Raw genomic sequence first — 17671 nt, 5'->3', positions numbered from 1 at the left:
AGCATAGAGGGGAGAAACATCATATGATCCAACTATATTAACAAAGCCCATGATATAGGTCACGAGAGAGAGAGAGAGAGAGAAAGAGATTAAACACATAGCTACTGGTACAAACCCTCAGCCCCAAGGGTGGACTACTCCCTCCTCATCGTGGTGGCCGCCGGGATGATGAAGATGGCCACCAGAGATGATTGCCCCACTTCGGCAGGGTACTAGAACGGGTCTAGATTGGTTTTCGGTGGCTATGGAGCCTTGAGGCGGTGGAACTTATGATCCAGGTTAACTCCGAGGGGTTTCGGAATATTTGGGAATTTATAGTGTAAAGAAGGGGTACGGGGGCCAACGAGGTGGGCACAACCCACCTGGGCGCGCTAGGGGGCACTGGCGTGCCCTGGTGGGTTGTGCCCCCCTCGGGGCACCCCCAGGTGCAGCTCTGGCCCATCGGAGTCTTCTGGCCCATAAAAAAATCCACAGAAAGTTTCACGGTATTTGGACTCTGTTTGATATTGATTTTCTGCGATGTAAAAAACAAGCAAAAACAACAACTAGCACTGGGCACTGGGTTAATAGGTTAGTCCCAAAAAATGATATAAAGTTGATATAAAATTATTGTAAAACATCCAAGAATGATAATATATTGGCATGAATACTTCATAAATTATAGATACGTTGGAGACGTATCAGCATCCCCACGCTTAATTCCTACTCGTCCTCGAGTAGGTAAATGATAAAAGAAATAATTTGTGAAGTATGAATGCTAGCAAAGTGCATAAGTTTGATCAATGATAATTTCAATCACTTTTCCTAGCATCATAACAGCAATTCTTTCTATAAAACTTCTCATGTTATAGTGGTAACTAATTCACATGTTAAGGTTCAAACAATGAATTCTCTTAAAACCCAACAACCTCTGTTCTCAGTCACCAAGCAATTGCAATTCAATTCATTCAACAGAGTTTAAGTAAGAGCTCCACATACTCATCCATCATATAGTCTTCTATGATTGCTAACACTCACCTCGTACACATGAGCAAAACGTTTCAACTGGACACATAGAAAGATAGGGGCTTATAATTTTGCCTCCCAACGTATTCACCTCAAGGGTGATGTCAACAATGATAACTCATGCTACCCTTATCCAACTAGATATATGTGCCTAGATCTTTCCTCACCACATGATGCTTGCCAAAAGAGAAAAATAAAAAGGAATAGAGAGAAGAACTTTGACTCTTGCATAAAATTAAATACATAAAAGTAAAAGATAGGCCCTTCGCAGAGGGAAGCAGAGGTTGCCATGCGCTTGTTTGTTGGTATGCTCAATCCCTTAGTGCAAAAGAACGTCACATTACATTGCCCCTTGTGATAGCGACCTTTATTATACAGTCAGTCGCTTTTATTCTTCACCATCACAAGTTCATGCAACGCTCAATTTTCTCTTTCACTTAATGATCTTACACTTTTAGAAGCAATTTTTATTGCCTTATTGCACCGATGACAAATTACTTGAAGGATCTTGCTCAATCCTTAGGTAGGCATGGTGGACTCTTGAAAATAAGATTTGGGTTTAAGGGTTTTTGGATGCACAAGTAGTATCTCTACTTGGTGCAGAATTTTTGGCTAGCAATGATGGGGGGACAAGCACCACATGTTGAAGGATCTATGACAATATAACTTCTATGTGAATATGAACAAACATAAACCATTACGTTCTCTTCTTTGTCCAACATCAAGAATTTTGGCATATAATATTTTGATGGGGGCTCACAATCACAAAAGATTTCCATGATGGTGTATTTATATGTAAAAGTTCTCTTCCTTATACTAATTATTCATGAATTGCTTGTATGACCAATATTGTGATTGTCAAGCCTGAAAAGATTTCACTTTCTAAACCCAATGTGAAGCTACCACTAGGCATGATATGATTTCAACTTCATGACATTCAATTTATTCAACAATTTACTCGTACGATAAAAGTGAAGCACAACAGTAAATGACATAGGAAAGAACTTCGTTGACGGGATGTGAATGTCGCTTACTTAGCCTCCTTGGCCATTATTTGAGGATTCTATTTTATTTAAAACTTTCAGATCTAAGTACTTTATTAAAACACCAAGCAAAACAAAAGAAAATTACATTCCAAGGATAGCACAACTCATGTGAAGAAGCAAAAACTTAGGCTCAACCGATACTAACCGATAATTGTTGAAGAAGAAAGGTGGGATGCCTACCGGGGTATCCCCAAGCTTAGATGCTTGAGACTTCTTGAAATATTATCTTGGGATGCCTTTGGAATCCCCAAGCTTGAGCTTATGTGTCTCCTTAATTCTTCTTATATCACGGTTTTCCTAAATCTCAAAAGCTTCTTCCACATAAAACTCAACAAGGACTCGTGAGATAAGTTAGTATAAACCAATGCAAAAACCTTATCATCCTCCACTGTAACAAATCACTAAAATTATTATTCAACATTGCATAATAAATGCATCTGCATATTTAATACTCCTATCCTCAAATAGAATCATTAAACAAGCAAACATATGCAAACAATGCAAACATAACAACAATCTACCAAAACAGTATAGTCTGTAAAGAATGCAAGAGTATCAATACTTATTAAACTCCAAAAATTATGAAAATTTACCAAACTGTAGAAAATTTATCATATCTCGTTTTGCAAAAAGTTTCAACAGTTTATCACATTCTGAATTTTCTGGGGAATTTTTGCAACAGCGGTAAACTTCCTGTTTTCAAACAGCAACATGTATACTTGCAAAATAAGCATGACAAAGGCTATCATTGCCACTTTTATTGAAATAAAAGATGAAAAAAATTATTATAAATAACATAAATAAAATCCTAAGAAAATAAATTGACGCTCCAAGTAAAACTCATATCATGTGACAAATGAAAACATAGCTCCAAGTGAGGTTACTGATAATGTTGGAGATGAAAGAGGGGATGCCTTCTGGGGCATCCCCAAGCTTAGTTGAATGGATCTTCCTTGAATATTACCTTGGGGCGCCTTGGGAATACCCAAGCTTAGGATCTTGTCACTTCTCATTCTCCTCATATCGACATCTCACCCAAAACTTGAAAACTTCAATCACACAAAACTTATCGGAACTTTGTGAGATTGGTTAGTATGATAAAGAGCAACCCATTTCACTTTTGGTGCTATCAAAGACAAGATTCATAATTGTTCTCACACAATGCCTACTGTAACATATCATCTCCACAATATATATTGAGCAATATAAGCCATAGAAACTATAAAACAAGCAAACTATGCGTTGAAAACAGAATCTATCAAAAACAGAACAGTCTGTAGTAATCTGTACTCCAACCATACTTCTGCTATTCCAAAAATTCTAAAAAATTAGGACAACCTGAGAAATTTGTATATTAATCTTTTGCAAAAAGAAACAAATCAAATGCACTCTTCGGTTAAAAACTAGAATTATTTTTGTGAGCGCAAAAGTTTCTGTTTTTCAGCAAGATCAAAGTAACTAACACCCAACAAGATCCTAAAGGCTTTACTTGGCACTTTATTGAAACAAAAGCAGTAAAACATGATTACTACAGTAGCCTAATCATGTGAACAAAAAAACAGTAGGTAAAAGTGTTGGGTTGTCTCCCAACAAGCGCTTTTCTTTAATGCATTTTAGCTAGGCATATGACTAGCACATTTAGGTCTAACCCACTTCCTATGCATAGGGATTTTGTGAGCAAACAACTTATGGGAACAAGAATCAACTAGCATAGGAAGGCAAAACAAGTGCAACTTCAATACAATCAACACATAGAGAAGAAACTTGATATTATTGAGATATGTAAGGGCATAAGTTCCTTTCTAATAATAATTTTCAGAAACATCATGAATGGATTCAACAGTATAGCTATCACATACAACACTCTTTTCATGATGCACATGCATATCAGATTTATTACTCTTTATGGCATACATGTCATCATAATAATCATCATAGATAACAACTTTATTGTCATAATCAATTGAAACCTCTTCCAAAATAGTGGATGTATCACTAAATAAAGTCATGACCTCTCCAAATCCACTTTGATCAATATTGTAATAATATTCAACACCCTCCAAAATAGTGGGATCACTACTACCTAGAGTTGACACTCTTCCAAACCCACTTTTATCAATATAATCATCATAAATAGGAGGCATGCTATCATCGTAATAAATTTTCTTATCGAAAGTAGAAGGAATCAAAGGATCATAATCATTAAGCAAAGCATACCCAAGCTTAGGACAAGCATTATTTCTAGCAAATAAATTTTCAAACATATCATACTCATTGAACATAGCAATCCCAAGCTTGTGGTTTTGCATACCGTCACAATCATTCTTATCAATAGCATGAATGGCACCGATAGTATAGCAAACATTATTATCATATTCTTCCAAGCAAGTGCTAAAAAGATTTTCAAGATCATAAGGAATATCGTTGTCTTCCCAATCATAATCACTACAACGAGTAGTAGGTATCACAAAATCATACTCAATATCATTATCCCCCGTCAACATATTTGATTCACTTTCATGAGGCACGATGGTGATGGGAGCAACATTACTTGGGAGAGATACCTTTTAACCTCTATTCTTTCTTCTTTTCTTCTTCTTCACCACACCATGTATGGGTTTAATTAATTTTTTCAAGCTTATTGTTGAAGAGATTGATTGGATAGGAAGCTCCTCCTCGTTACCTGAGTCATCATAATAAACACTAGGAGGGTATTGGGAAATATTTTCCCTTTCATTAGTAATCTATTCATATTCTGTTTGTTTTCTTGTATTTACATAGTTGGCAATATAAGGATTCTCATTGCAATTTACCGCACAAAACATATAAATTTCCTCGAGATCAAAATCAAGAAATCTCTCGAGATTAAATTTTGGAATACCCATAGTTATACGTTTCATTTCTTCATACCCCAAAACAAGACTAAGCTCTTTATGATGCTCAAGGGTAATCAAGTTATCACAATTTTTGGACATGATTTGATCATGAAAGAATTTTCATTGGAGATTTAAATGACCATGTTCATTGCAAAGTACACAAGTATGGCAGAAAAAAAATTAAATCTTTCAGCACAATCATCTAGCCTTTCTTGCAACTTTTTCGTTTCTAAATATTTATGCTTCTTACAAAATCTATCTTCCCTATTTGGTGTGCAATTGCACTCCCAATTCACTCAGCAAAAAGTGACATGCTTATAAGAAACATTTTTTTCATGACTTGTGCAATCATCATTAGCATTTTGGGTATTCAAAGAATTCACACTAACAATATTGCAATCATGCTCATCATTCAAATATTTTGTGCCAAGCATTTTATTGAATTCTTCTTCTAACAACTGAGCACAATTTTTCGAACCATCATTTTCAAGAAAGATATTATAAAGATGATCAATAATAAGATGCAACCTAAATTCCATTTTTTGTAGTTTTCTTTTTATAAACAAAACTAGTGATAAAACAGGAAACTAAAAGATTCGATTGCAAGATCTAAAGATATACCTTTAAGCACTCACCTCCCTGACAACGGCGCCAGAAAAGAGCTTGATGTCTACTATGCAACTTTATTCTTGTAGACACGTGTTGGGCCTCCAAGCGCAGAGTTTTGTAGGACAGTAGCAATTTTCCCTCAAGTGGATGACCTAAGGTTTATCAATCGTGAGAGGTGTTGGATGAAGATGGTCTTAATGGGGAACGTAGTATTTCAAAAATTTGCCTACGATCATGCAAGATATATCTAGGATAAGCATAGCAACGAGCGGGGAGAGTGTGTCCATGTACCCTCATAGACCGAAAGCGGAAGCGTTAAGTAACGTGGTTGATGTAGTCGAACGTCTTCACGATCCAACCGGTCAAGTACCGAACGCACGACACCTCCGTGATCTGCACATGTTCAGCTCGGTGACGTCCCTTGAACTCTAGATCCAACTGAGGCCGAGGGAGAGTTTCGTTAGCACGACGGCGTGTTGACGGTGATGATGAAGTTACTGATGCATGGCTTCGCCTAAGCACTATGACAATATGACCGAGCTGGAAAACTGTGGAGGGGGCACTGCACATGGCTAAGAAATCAACTTGTGTGTTTATGGGGTGCCCCGTCCCCCGTATATAAAGGAGTGGAGGAGGGGGGCGGCCGGCCTCATGGGGTGCGCCCCAAGGGGGGAACCTACTCCTAGTCCAACTAGGAGGGGAAGGAAAGGGAAGAGGGAGAGAAGGAAAGGGGGGCCGGCCCCCCTCCCAATTCGGATTGGTCTTGGGGGGTCACCCCTCCACTTGGCCGCCTCCTCCTCTCTTCCACTAAAGCCCATGAAGGTCCATTAACCCCCCCCCCCCCCCCCCCCCCCGGGGGGTTCCGGTAACCCCCCGATACTCCGAGAAATTCCCAAACCTATCTAAAACCTTTCTGGTGTCCAAACTAACCTTCCAATATATCAATCTTCTTGTCCCGACCATTTCGAGACTCCTCGTTATGTCCGTGATCACATCTGGGACTCCGAACAACCTTCGGTACATCAAATCACATAACTCACAATACATATAATCATCGAACATTAAGCGTGCGGACCCTATGGGTTCGAGAACTATGAAGACATGACCGAGAATCATCTCCGGTAAATAACCAATAGCGGAACTTGGATGCTCATATTGGTTCCTACATATTCTACGAAGATCTTTATCGGTCAAACCGCCTAACAACATATGTTGTTCCCTTTGTCATTGGTATGTTACTTGACCAAGATTCGATCGTCGGTATCATCATACCTAGTTCAATCTCGTTACCGGCAAGTCTCTGTACTCGTTCCGTAATGCATCATCCCGCAACTAACTCATTAGTTACATTGCTTGCAAGGCTTATAGTGATGTGCATTACCGAGAGGGCCCAGAGATACCTCTCCGACAATCAGAGTGACAAATCCTAATCTCGATCTATGCCAACTCAACAAACACCATCAGAGACACCTGTAGAGCATCTTTATAATCACCCAGTTATGTTGTGACGTTTGATAGCACACTAAGTGTTCCTCCGGTATTTGGGAGTTGCATAATCTCATAGTCATTGGAACATGTATAAGTCATGAAGAAAGCAATAGCAATAAACTAAACGATCATAGTGCTAAGCTAACGGATGGGTCATGTCAATCACATCATTCTCTAATGATGCGATCCTATTCATCAAATGACAACTCATGTCTATGGCTAGGAAACTTAACCATCTTTGATCAACGAGCTAGTCGAGTAGAGGCATACTAGTGACACTCTATTTGTGTATGTATTCACACATGTACTAATTTTCCAGTTAATACAATTCTAGCATGAATAATAAACATTTATCATGATATAAGGAAATATAAATACCAACTTTATTATTGCCTCTAGGTCATATTTCCTTCAGTCTCCCACTTGCACTAGAGTCAATAATCTAGATTACATTGTAATGATTCTAACACCCATGGAGTCTTGGTGTTGATCATGTTTTGCTCGTGAGAGAGGCTTAGTCAATGGGTCTGCAACATTCAGATCCGTATGTATCTTGAAAATCTCTATGTCTCCCACCTTGACTTGATCGTAGATGGAATTGAAGCGTCTCTTGATGTGCTTGGTTCTCTTGTGAAATCTGGATTCCTTTGCCAAGGCAATTGCACCAGTATTGTCACAAAAGATTTTCATTGGATTCGATGCACTAGGTATGATACCTAGATCGGATATAAACTCCTTCATCCAGACTCCTTCATTTGCTGCTTCCGAAGCAGCTATGTACTCCGCTTCACACGTAGATCCCGCCACGACACTTTGCTTGGAACTGCACAACTGACAGCTCCACCATTCAATATAAATATGTATCTGGTTTGTGACTTAGAGTCATCCGGATCAGTGTCAAAGCTTGCATGGACGTAACCATTTATGATGAGCTCTTTGTCACCTCCATAAACAAGAAACATATCCTTAGTCCTTTTCAGGTATTTCAGGATATTCTTGACCGTTGTCCAGTAATCCACTCCTGGATTACTTTGGTACCTCCCTGCTAAACTAATAGCAAGGCACACATGAGGTCTGGTACACAACATTGCATACATGATAGAACCTATGGCTGAAGCATAGGGAATGACTTTCATTTTATCTCTATCTTCTGAAGTGGTCGGGCATTGAGTCTGACTAAACTTCACACCGTGTAACACAGGCAAGAACCCTTTCTTTGCTTGATCCATTTTGAACTTCCTCAAAACTTTATCAAGGTATGTGCTTTGTGAAAGTCCAATTAAGAGTCTTGATCTATCTCTATAGATCTTGATGCCCAATATATAAGCAGCTTCACCGAGGCCTTTCATTGAAAAATTCTTATTCAAGTATCCTTTTATGCTATTCAGAAATTCAGTATCATTTCAGATCAACAATATGTCATCCACATATAATATCAGAAATGCTACGGAGCTCCCACTCACTTTCTTGTAAATATAGGCTTCTCCAAAAGTCTGTATAAAACCATATGCTTTGATCACACTATCAAAGCGTATATTCCAACTCCGAGATGCTTGCACCAGTCCATAAATGGATCGCTGGAGCTTACACACTTTGTTAGCACCTTTTGGATCGACAAAACCTTCTAGTTGCATCATATAAAACTCTTCTTTAAGATATCCATTAAGGAATATAGTTTTGACATCCATTTGCCAAATTTCATAATCATAAAATGTGGCAGTTGCTAACATGATTCGGACGGACTTAAGCATTGCTACAAGTGAGAAGGTCTCATCATAGTCAACTCATTGAACTTGTGGAAAACCTTTTGCAACAAGTCGAGCTTTGTAGACAGTAACATTACCGTCAGCGTCGGTCTTCTTCTTGAAGATCCATTTATTCTCTATAGCTTGCCGATCATCGGGCAAGTCAACCAAAGTCCATACTTTGTTCTCATACATGGATCCCATCTCAGATTTCATGGACTCAATCCATTTTGCGGAATCCGGGCTCATCATCACTTCCTCATAGTTCGTAGGTTCGTCATGGTCAAGTAACATGACCTCCAGAACAGGATTACCGTATCACTCTGGTGCGGATCTTACTCTGGTTGACCTACAAGGTTCGGTAGTAACTTGATCAGAAGTTTCGTGATCATCATCATTAGTGTCGTGGTTTTGTCACGGCAGATGTCCTAGAGAAAGGACTTAGTCGTGGAGCCATTGCGACGGGTTAGCTTGAAGGGGTTAAAGCGGACACAGGGACGCAAGAGAGTTTATACTAGTTTGGCCCCTTCGATGAAGGTAAAAGCCTACGTCTAGTTGTGATGGGATTGATGGGGTTTCGATGACTAGGGAGCAAACAAGCTTCGCCTATGTCTCGAGTTGTTGTCTGTTCTCTGAACCTCCGCCGGGTCGTCCCCTTATATACACGGGTGACGCCCATCGGTTCACAGATTCCTAATACCAGCTCATAGATGTGTCCGGTTTGGTCTCTACTTATTCCTAACTTACAATACAAGTTACATACCAACGCCGGTTTACGGCTACAGGCCTTGAACCGACTATGGGCCTTGAGCCCTCATCTGTCTTCTTGGGTTTCAACATAGTTAACTACTGAAGAAGTTAACCCGGCCCAGATAGGCCGGTTTATGCCCAGTAGTGATATCCTCAACATTAGGCCCCAGATTGATTTGAACAGGTTCATGTCAATCCTTAGCAAAAATCTTCATCTTCAACACCTTCTTGTAGTTTGTTGAATCGCCGTGATGTCATCTTCTCTGGTCGTTGTAAACCGGCGTGACATCCCCTGTTATAAATAAACTTATCCATGATACCTTTTTTGTTTAATAGGTCTGCGACAATCGAGGCGACAACTCCGTTTCCAGACCCATGGTTCCTTGATTTTCGCGCCTGACACATGCCCCTTGCCTTATAAATAAGACCGAAGGGTCATTTCTTTTTCCCCTTCGTGCCCTTCTGCTTCGTCTTCCCCGCGTCGTCTAGCATCGGAGCTCCGCCACCGTCGACGACTTCTGCTCCAACCTTGGCCACTGCATCACCCTAATTGTACCAGAGCATCGCGGCGACCTTCTGTTTCTTCCTCGGCTCCGGTGAGTTCTTCACCTTTTCCTCCGTAGATCCGTTCTAGGGTTTCCAAGTTCTTCAGTGTTCATCATCTGCTTCATACTCATATGATAGATCCTAGATGAACCTGTGAACCTTTGCTCTGTGTAGCGGTAGTTCTTAGCATCCGCCTTTACTTATATGCCTCAAAACCATAGATCTACCTGTATCTCTGCCCATTGATTCGGTACTGTTCTTTTTTGAACCTTGAATACTTTCCTTCTTTTCTGAACTTGCTTCAGATCCGTCGCTGTAGAGAAATCTTGTGAAATCTGTTTCTGTACACTTATCTATCCGCAATCTCAACTGTTTCAATGCTTAGATCCGGTGGTTTAACTTTTTAGAAAAATTGCCAAACCAGTATATACCATTAGTCCCCTTATTGAACCGCCAGATGCTGTTGCTTCATAAAACTCCGGTTTAGATAGAGCTGTCTCTGGTTTAACATTGTACATACCAGTGCACTTTAATAAATGCATTCTTGAACCGGAATTACCTATCTTGTAGATTTCATCATGGCCAAGCAAGTATATGAGTGCAACTGGGTTCCTTCTCGCGTCACAGAGACTCAACTGAATAATTTAGTCCTGATCGGCGCTTTAGGCAGCAAAAACACCATCCATTGGAGAGCTCCTAGCAAAGAATGCCCTCCCACACCTCAAGAAGGAGAGGTCGTCGTTTTCGTAGATCACTTAGCCCGTGGCTTTAAGCCGCCCGGTTCTAAATTTTACCGGGACGTTTTAGCCGATTTTCAACTCCACCCACAAGACACTGGTCCCAACTCTGTTACAAACACGTGTCACTTCCAAGTGCTCTGTGAGGTGTTTTTTCAAGAGGAGCCCACAGTGGAGTTGTTCAGAGACTGTTTCCATCTAAACCGCCGTACTGAGTTTTCTGACGGTTCCAATACGGAATTGGGCGGTGTGGCGATTCAGAAAAGGAAAGAGGTCACATACCCTCACGCTAAGCTGCACAGCCACCCCAAAGAGTGGAATCAAACATGGTTCTATTGCAGAGACACCTCCCCTGTTGGTGAAAATCCTTTGCCTGGCTTTCGTCCGGAGCGGCTTAGCAATACACACCCCTTTCCGCAAAGGTTGACTGCCAAGGAGAGAAGCAAATACGCTCCTCAACTGTCCAAGCTCAGAGCCTTCATGGCCAATGGTTTAACAGGAGTTGATCTCGCTCGCTGTTGGATATCATGGAGCATACTGCCCCTTAGTCAGCGCTCCGGTTTGATGTGCGAGTATACTGGCAGTGTTGATGACCCATTGCGACATGCTAACATCCAGCTTACCGACGAAGAAATCACAGAGGCTGTGAATAAAATGCTGAATGAACCAGAACACGTCTGTGCTCGAACCGGCCTGCTTCCCTTCTGTGCCACCAACAAACCGCCAGCTGTAAGAGTTTGATTGTTATTTTTTCTGAACCTGTTATTGATATATCTGGTCATTGTTTAATATCAATGCTTGTTTAAACAGGGCAATGATCCATTTTGGAGCAAGAAACTGCCGCAGGAGAAACCAGAAAAACCAGACAAACCGGAAAGATCAATCCGGCAAAAGACTAAAGTTGTGAAGAAGACTACCCACAGGAAAAGAACCACTGCATCCTCTGATCCGGCCGCTGATGATGATGTGGGTAACCCGGACCTTGAGGTAGAACTTGATTCACTTGGCTTATTTTTCACGCGCCTTATTGTTGATGATATTTGTCAGGATGATGCCGAAGCCAGTCATGCTGATGTTGCAGAGGTAATTATTCTTTCCTCCGATTCAGATCCTTTACCTTCACTAAAAATCCGTCAGGCAAACCGGAAGGTTAAATTTTCTCATCCTCTTGCTTACTTGGATCCCAAATTTCTTATGAAGACCCAACAGCACGAAGCTCGCCGCACGACCCGGCATAGTGGCCAGGTAGTTACCTCCGCCGGTTTACCGAATAGTCCGGTTCGGAAACGCCAATCAGAGGTCTCTAATTTTCCTGTCAGTGCTTGTCCTAAAATGGGCTGTTTTCGTCAACCTATTAATCCGTCTGACTCCGATTATCAGGTCACTTCCCATTCATCATCTGGCGAGTCATCAGCTACCCAGCTGCCGCCGCTCAAAACGGTGCTTGGGTAAGCCATACTTATCATAATGCTTCTGGTGTATTACTTTGTAGCATATACTGTACTGACCTTTGTTACTCCTTTCAGGGCCAAGCCTAAGCCAAGCAAGAAGGCTCGCCTAGATAAAGCGGCTAAAGAAGATGCTATTCCTGAACCAGACAAAGTACTCAACCCTGAAGCGGCCATCCGTGAGGATGTGCCAAACGACCCACCACCACAAGATGATGATTTTATTACTGAAGAGAGACATGTTGATACCTCCGGTCCTGTTGACCAACCCAGAAGCCCCATCCAGATTGAGAAATCCACCAGTCCATCCAAGTCTACTGATAAACTGACGGCCCCAATGCAAACCGGCGATGCCAAGGATGATGAAGTTGTTATTACTGGCATTGGCCATACAGAGCCAAGCAATCCTGTCGCTTTGTCTAAACATACTGCCAAGGAAGAATTTGCTGCCTTTGGCAAGGGCAAGTGGAATGTTGATCTGGCGACTTACGCTGCTCTGAACGCCCAAGACATCCATTCCGGCTATCTGAACCGGCTGTATATCAGTCGTGACTATGAAGCCGGTCTGGTTAACATGATGAAAGATAAATATGAGGTAACTTCCATATGCTCTTTCCTGCTTATATGCTTCAATTCTTGCTGACTCGCCTAGCCCCCAAGGACCGGTTTGTAATCTTCTTTCAAACCGGGACTTACTAATATAAATCTTAATGCCTCGAAATTCTCTGATGTAGCCCCCAAGGGCCGGTTCAACTTAGTGTAGTTAAACCGGGACTTAAGTAATTAATATCGCCGCATCAGAACTTATTTGAATAAATAGCCATTAGCCCCCAAGTGCCAAGTTGAATACTTGTATTGAGCTTGGGACTTTATAATCAAGTGAAATATGAAGATCAAATAGGCATTAGCCCCCAATCGCCAAGTGCATAACTTGTTATGTGGTTGGTGCTTCAGTTCTTGCACTGCTTGCTGAATCATATAACTGTCTGTATGCAGGCTAAGCTGAAGACAAAAGAGACCCAAATCGCTGATCTCCAAGAAAATCTAAAGTCCCAACAGACTGAAACCTCAAAAGCAAAAGAGGAGTTGACCAGCGCCTTAAGCGTCATGGAACAGCTTAAGAAGGATTTCAAGAAGGAGCGGGCGGATTGGGCTACTGAAAAAACCGCTTTAACCAAACGAGCAGAAGACGCCGAGGCTGCACTAAAACCGGTGGTGGATGAACTGACCAGCATAAAGCGGCACGTGCATGCCATGACCGCTGCTATCTTTGGTAAGCCGGTTTGATTTCTGAATTGATTCTGCCGTCTTACAAAGCTGCCGGTTTGTTAACCCTTTGTGATATTTCAGGGACACGCATTGGTCATTTGGGGTCAGATGTGCGGAAGAAATTGAAAGCCGCCTATACATTGATCGAACAACTATACAGTGGTGCACAGCGGATCATCTGTACTGCATCCCACAACAAGCCGGCGCCCACTTTGATTCAGGACACTCTGCAGAAACTGTCGGTGCTTCCTGCCCGGGTTGAAGAGCTGAAGAAATCTGCTGCTCGAACCGGTGCGATCAATGCCTTAATCCGGGCAAAAGCTTGGGTGCCGGATTTTGATCCTATTGAAGCGACTCAGGGCTATCCCAGCTTGAAGGAAGACGGGTCAGAGTTTAGTGAAGCGGATTTGCAAGCAATAAACTGGGAGGTGCGTCCGCTAGCTTGTCAATTGGCTGAAGAAGCAGACTTGTCTCATTATCAAGCCCAATATGACAATCAAAACAAGCGAGTAGCTGCACCAATTCATGAAGCGGAAAATCTTATCCCTCCAATCCGTAAGCATACTTACGCTCCCGATATTGAACCATCGTTGCTGATCCATGATGAAGTTGTCTTTCGAGCATTAATGGGAATCGATTGGACAACTATTGATTTCCAGCCGCTGGGTAGAGAAACTGAAGATGAAGCGGCGCGGGATGACCCACAACCATCAGGCCAGGCTAGTGACCAAGCTTGAACCGGAAGCCGGTTTAAACTACTTCTCCTTTGAAAAAACAATGATCTTGTTTTGGGCACCGTGTTGCCTTGTAATAGGCTAGCCGATACTATTGATTTTGATATGCCTTCGTGCATAATTACTGCAACTTGTTCTTCCTTTGGGTGATGAACTTTCCAAAGTACTTTCTGCAATATAAAAATCTTAAACTGCCACCGCGGTTGTACAGTCAGGTGGAGTATGATGTCTGCATATGTGAAATCAAAATATCTGAAATGTAAGCATATGATCAAATCTTTGAGATACATGATACCTGCCATCGTTGGGCATGAAGTTGGCTTAGCCAATCTTGAAACGGAGGTTTCATAAACCCACACTGTTGGAGGAGATAGCAGCTCCTGTATATATAATGCCGGTTTACCATGTAAACCGTGCCGGGTTATAATAAAGCACCGTGTTACTCCGTAATAGGATGTTAACAAAAAATCAAACCGGGCAAATAGTCTCCGGATTAAAAATGAACCGTGTTCTGTCAATTGACAGTATGAACTGGTTTTAAAATTTTGTTAGTTTAAAAAACGCAACAAAAAGAAAGAAATATCTATCAAAGAAAATTGTGAAGCAAAGGCAATGATAAAACCATTTGCAAAAAGAGGCTTATTTGAGCCGATCAGATGGCGTTACCATGGTCGGACATGACCAAGCTCCCGATAGGTGTAGCTATGGTTCAAGTCAGCCAGGTCCCCAAATGAAACCGTTGCATTTATGCCGATCAAGAGGCGTGGCAATGGTTCGGGTTCGACCAAGCCCCCAAGTGATTCTGTGGCCTTAGGCCGATCAAGAGGTGTGACTGGTTCAGACGTGACCAAGTCCCCAAGTGATCTGGTGGCTCTCGCCTATCAAGAGGTGTTGCATTGGTTCGGACACGACCAAGCCCCCAAGTGATATAACATGATGCTTTTGAAAAGCTAACTCAAGGGGTAAACCGGAGGCCGCTTTAGAACAACTCCGTGTAACCACACATGATGTAAAAGGATAGATACCCCGCTTTAGCTGAGGTTCCGGTTTATTATATTTAATCATAATATATACGTCGTCGTAATATGTACATAAGTAGAGCCGATGGCTCAGGTATAGTAAGGCCGAAGATGAGCTATGTTCCACGGCCTGTTGGTCTCTTCCTCTGATGTATGTGAGTCTTTATGCTCTCGAATATCAATCAGATAGTATGACCCGTTGTGCAGATTCTTGCTGACCACGAAAGGTCCCTCCCAAGGTGGGGATAGCTTATGCATATCAGTCTGGTCTTGAATGAGCCGAAGCACCAAATCTCCTTCCTGAAAGGCTCTGGTTCTGACTCGGCGACTGTGATAACGACGAAGATCCTGTTGGTAAATTGCCGAGCGGGCAGCTGCTATGTCACGTTCTTCATCCAGTAGGTCCAAAGCGTCTTGCCGTGCTGTCTCGTTGTCCGCTTCAACATAAGCCGCCACACGAGGTGAGTCATGACGGATATCACTCGGGAGAACCGCCTCCGCTCCGTAGACCATGAAGAACGGCGTGTATCCTGTTGATATGTTGGGTGTAGTATTGATGCTCCATAACACAGATGGTAACTCTTCTACCCAACAACTTAGCGTTCTCTGCAAAGGAACCATAAGCCGGGGCTTGATGCCTCTCAAGATCTCTTGATTATCCCTTTCTGCTTGACCATTGGACTGTGGGTGTGCCACTGATGAAACGTCAAGCCGGATGTGCCCCCGTTCGCAGAACTCCCTCATGCCACCCTTGGACAAATTGGTACCATTATCCGTGATGATACTGTGTGGAAAGCCAAACCAGAAAATCACTTTGTTGATGAACTGAACCGCCGTGGCCGCATCACACTTGCTAACAGGTTCTGCCTCCACCCACTTTGTAAACTTGTCAACTGCCACCAGGAGGTGGGTCTTCTTATCTTTGGACCTTTTGAAAGGCCCAACCATATCCAGCCCCCAAGTCGCAAACGACCAAGTAATTGGAATCATTCTCAATTCTTGAGCCGGCACATGAGCACGTCTTGAAAACTTTTGGCAACCGTCACATCGTCTGACCAGATCCTCCGCATCAGCATGAGCAGCTAACCAATAGAAGCCATGGCGAAACGCTTTAGCTACCAAAGATTTTGAACCGGCGTGGTGACCACAATCTCCTTCAGGGATCTCACGCAAAATTTCACAGCCTTCTTCAGGAGACACACAGCGTTGAAACGCCCCTGATACACTGCAATGATGCAACTCGCCATTGACAATAGTCATGGACTTGGACCGCCGGATTATCTGTCAGGCCAGAATCTCATCCTCTGGTAACTCTCCCCGGTTCATGTACGCCAGGTAAGGAAGCGTCCAATCCGGAATGACATGAAGAGCTGCCACCAATTGAGCCTCCGGATCAGGAATAGCCAAATCTGCTTCACCAGGGAGCTTGACCGACGGGTTGTGCAGCACATCCAGAAAAACATTGGGCGGGACCGGTTTGCGCTGAGAAACCCGCCGGCTTAAAGCGTCCGCCGCTTCATTCTTCCGTCGGTCCACGTGGTCCACCTGATAGCCTTTAAAGTGACCTGCAACAATATCCACCTCACGACGATATGCTGCCATGAGTGGGTCCTTGGAGTCCCAAGTGCCAGATACTTGTTGAGCCACGAGGTCCGAGTCACCGAAGCACTAAACTCGACTTAGGTTCATCTCCTTAGCCATCCGGAGACCATGGAGCAAGGCTTCATACTCAGCTGCATTGTTAGTACAAGGGAACATTCAACGAAGAACGTAACAAAACTTATCACCTCGTGGGGAAGTTAATACGACTCCAGCCCCCGAGCCTTCCAATTGACTGGATCCGTCAAAATGGATGGTCCAATATGTGTGATCCGGCTTTTCTTCAGGTGCTTGCATTTCCGTCCAATCATTGATGAAATCAACAAGTGCTTGAGACTTAACCGCCGTCTGAGGCACATACTTCAATCCGTGCGGCCCAAGCTCTATAGCCCACTTCGCAATCTGGCCAGTCGCTTCCCGGTTCTGGATGATATCCCCCAAAGGAGCAGAACTGACCACCGTAATTGGGTTACCTTGGAAGTATTGCTTAAGCTTCCGGCTTGCCATAAAAACTCCGTACACCAGTTTCTGCCAATGCGGATACCTTTGCTTGGACTCAATGAGTACCTCGCTGATATAATAGACCGGACGTTGAACCGGATGCTCCTTACCTGCCTCCTTTCACTCCACCACAATAGCCACACTGACCGCACGAGCATTAGCAGCAACATATAGCAGTAACGGTCCTTGTCAATGGGAGCGACGAGCACAGGCGGATTGGCCAATTGCCGCTTTAAGTCCTCAAATGCTTCATCAGCAGCGGAACTCCAGACGAACTAATCCGTCTTCTTCAACATCTG

At 42.7% G+C, this 17671-nt stretch overlaps 1 pseudogene; it reads left to right on the top strand.

The window, feature by feature from the left end:
• The window catches only part of LOC125526422 (uncharacterized), a 121472-nt pseudogene that overhangs the window by 32632 nt on the left and 71169 nt on the right, over positions 1-17671 (top strand).

Source organism: Triticum urartu, chromosome 1A (genome assembly GCF_056163025.1).
Source record: "Triticum urartu cultivar PI428250 chromosome 1A, HENAU_Tu73, whole genome shotgun sequence".
NCBI classification, from domain to species: domain Eukaryota; kingdom Viridiplantae; phylum Streptophyta; class Magnoliopsida; order Poales; family Poaceae; genus Triticum; species Triticum urartu.
The sequence above is the reverse complement of the archived record's forward strand: the minus strand, read 5'-3'. Positions and strand labels throughout refer to the sequence as shown.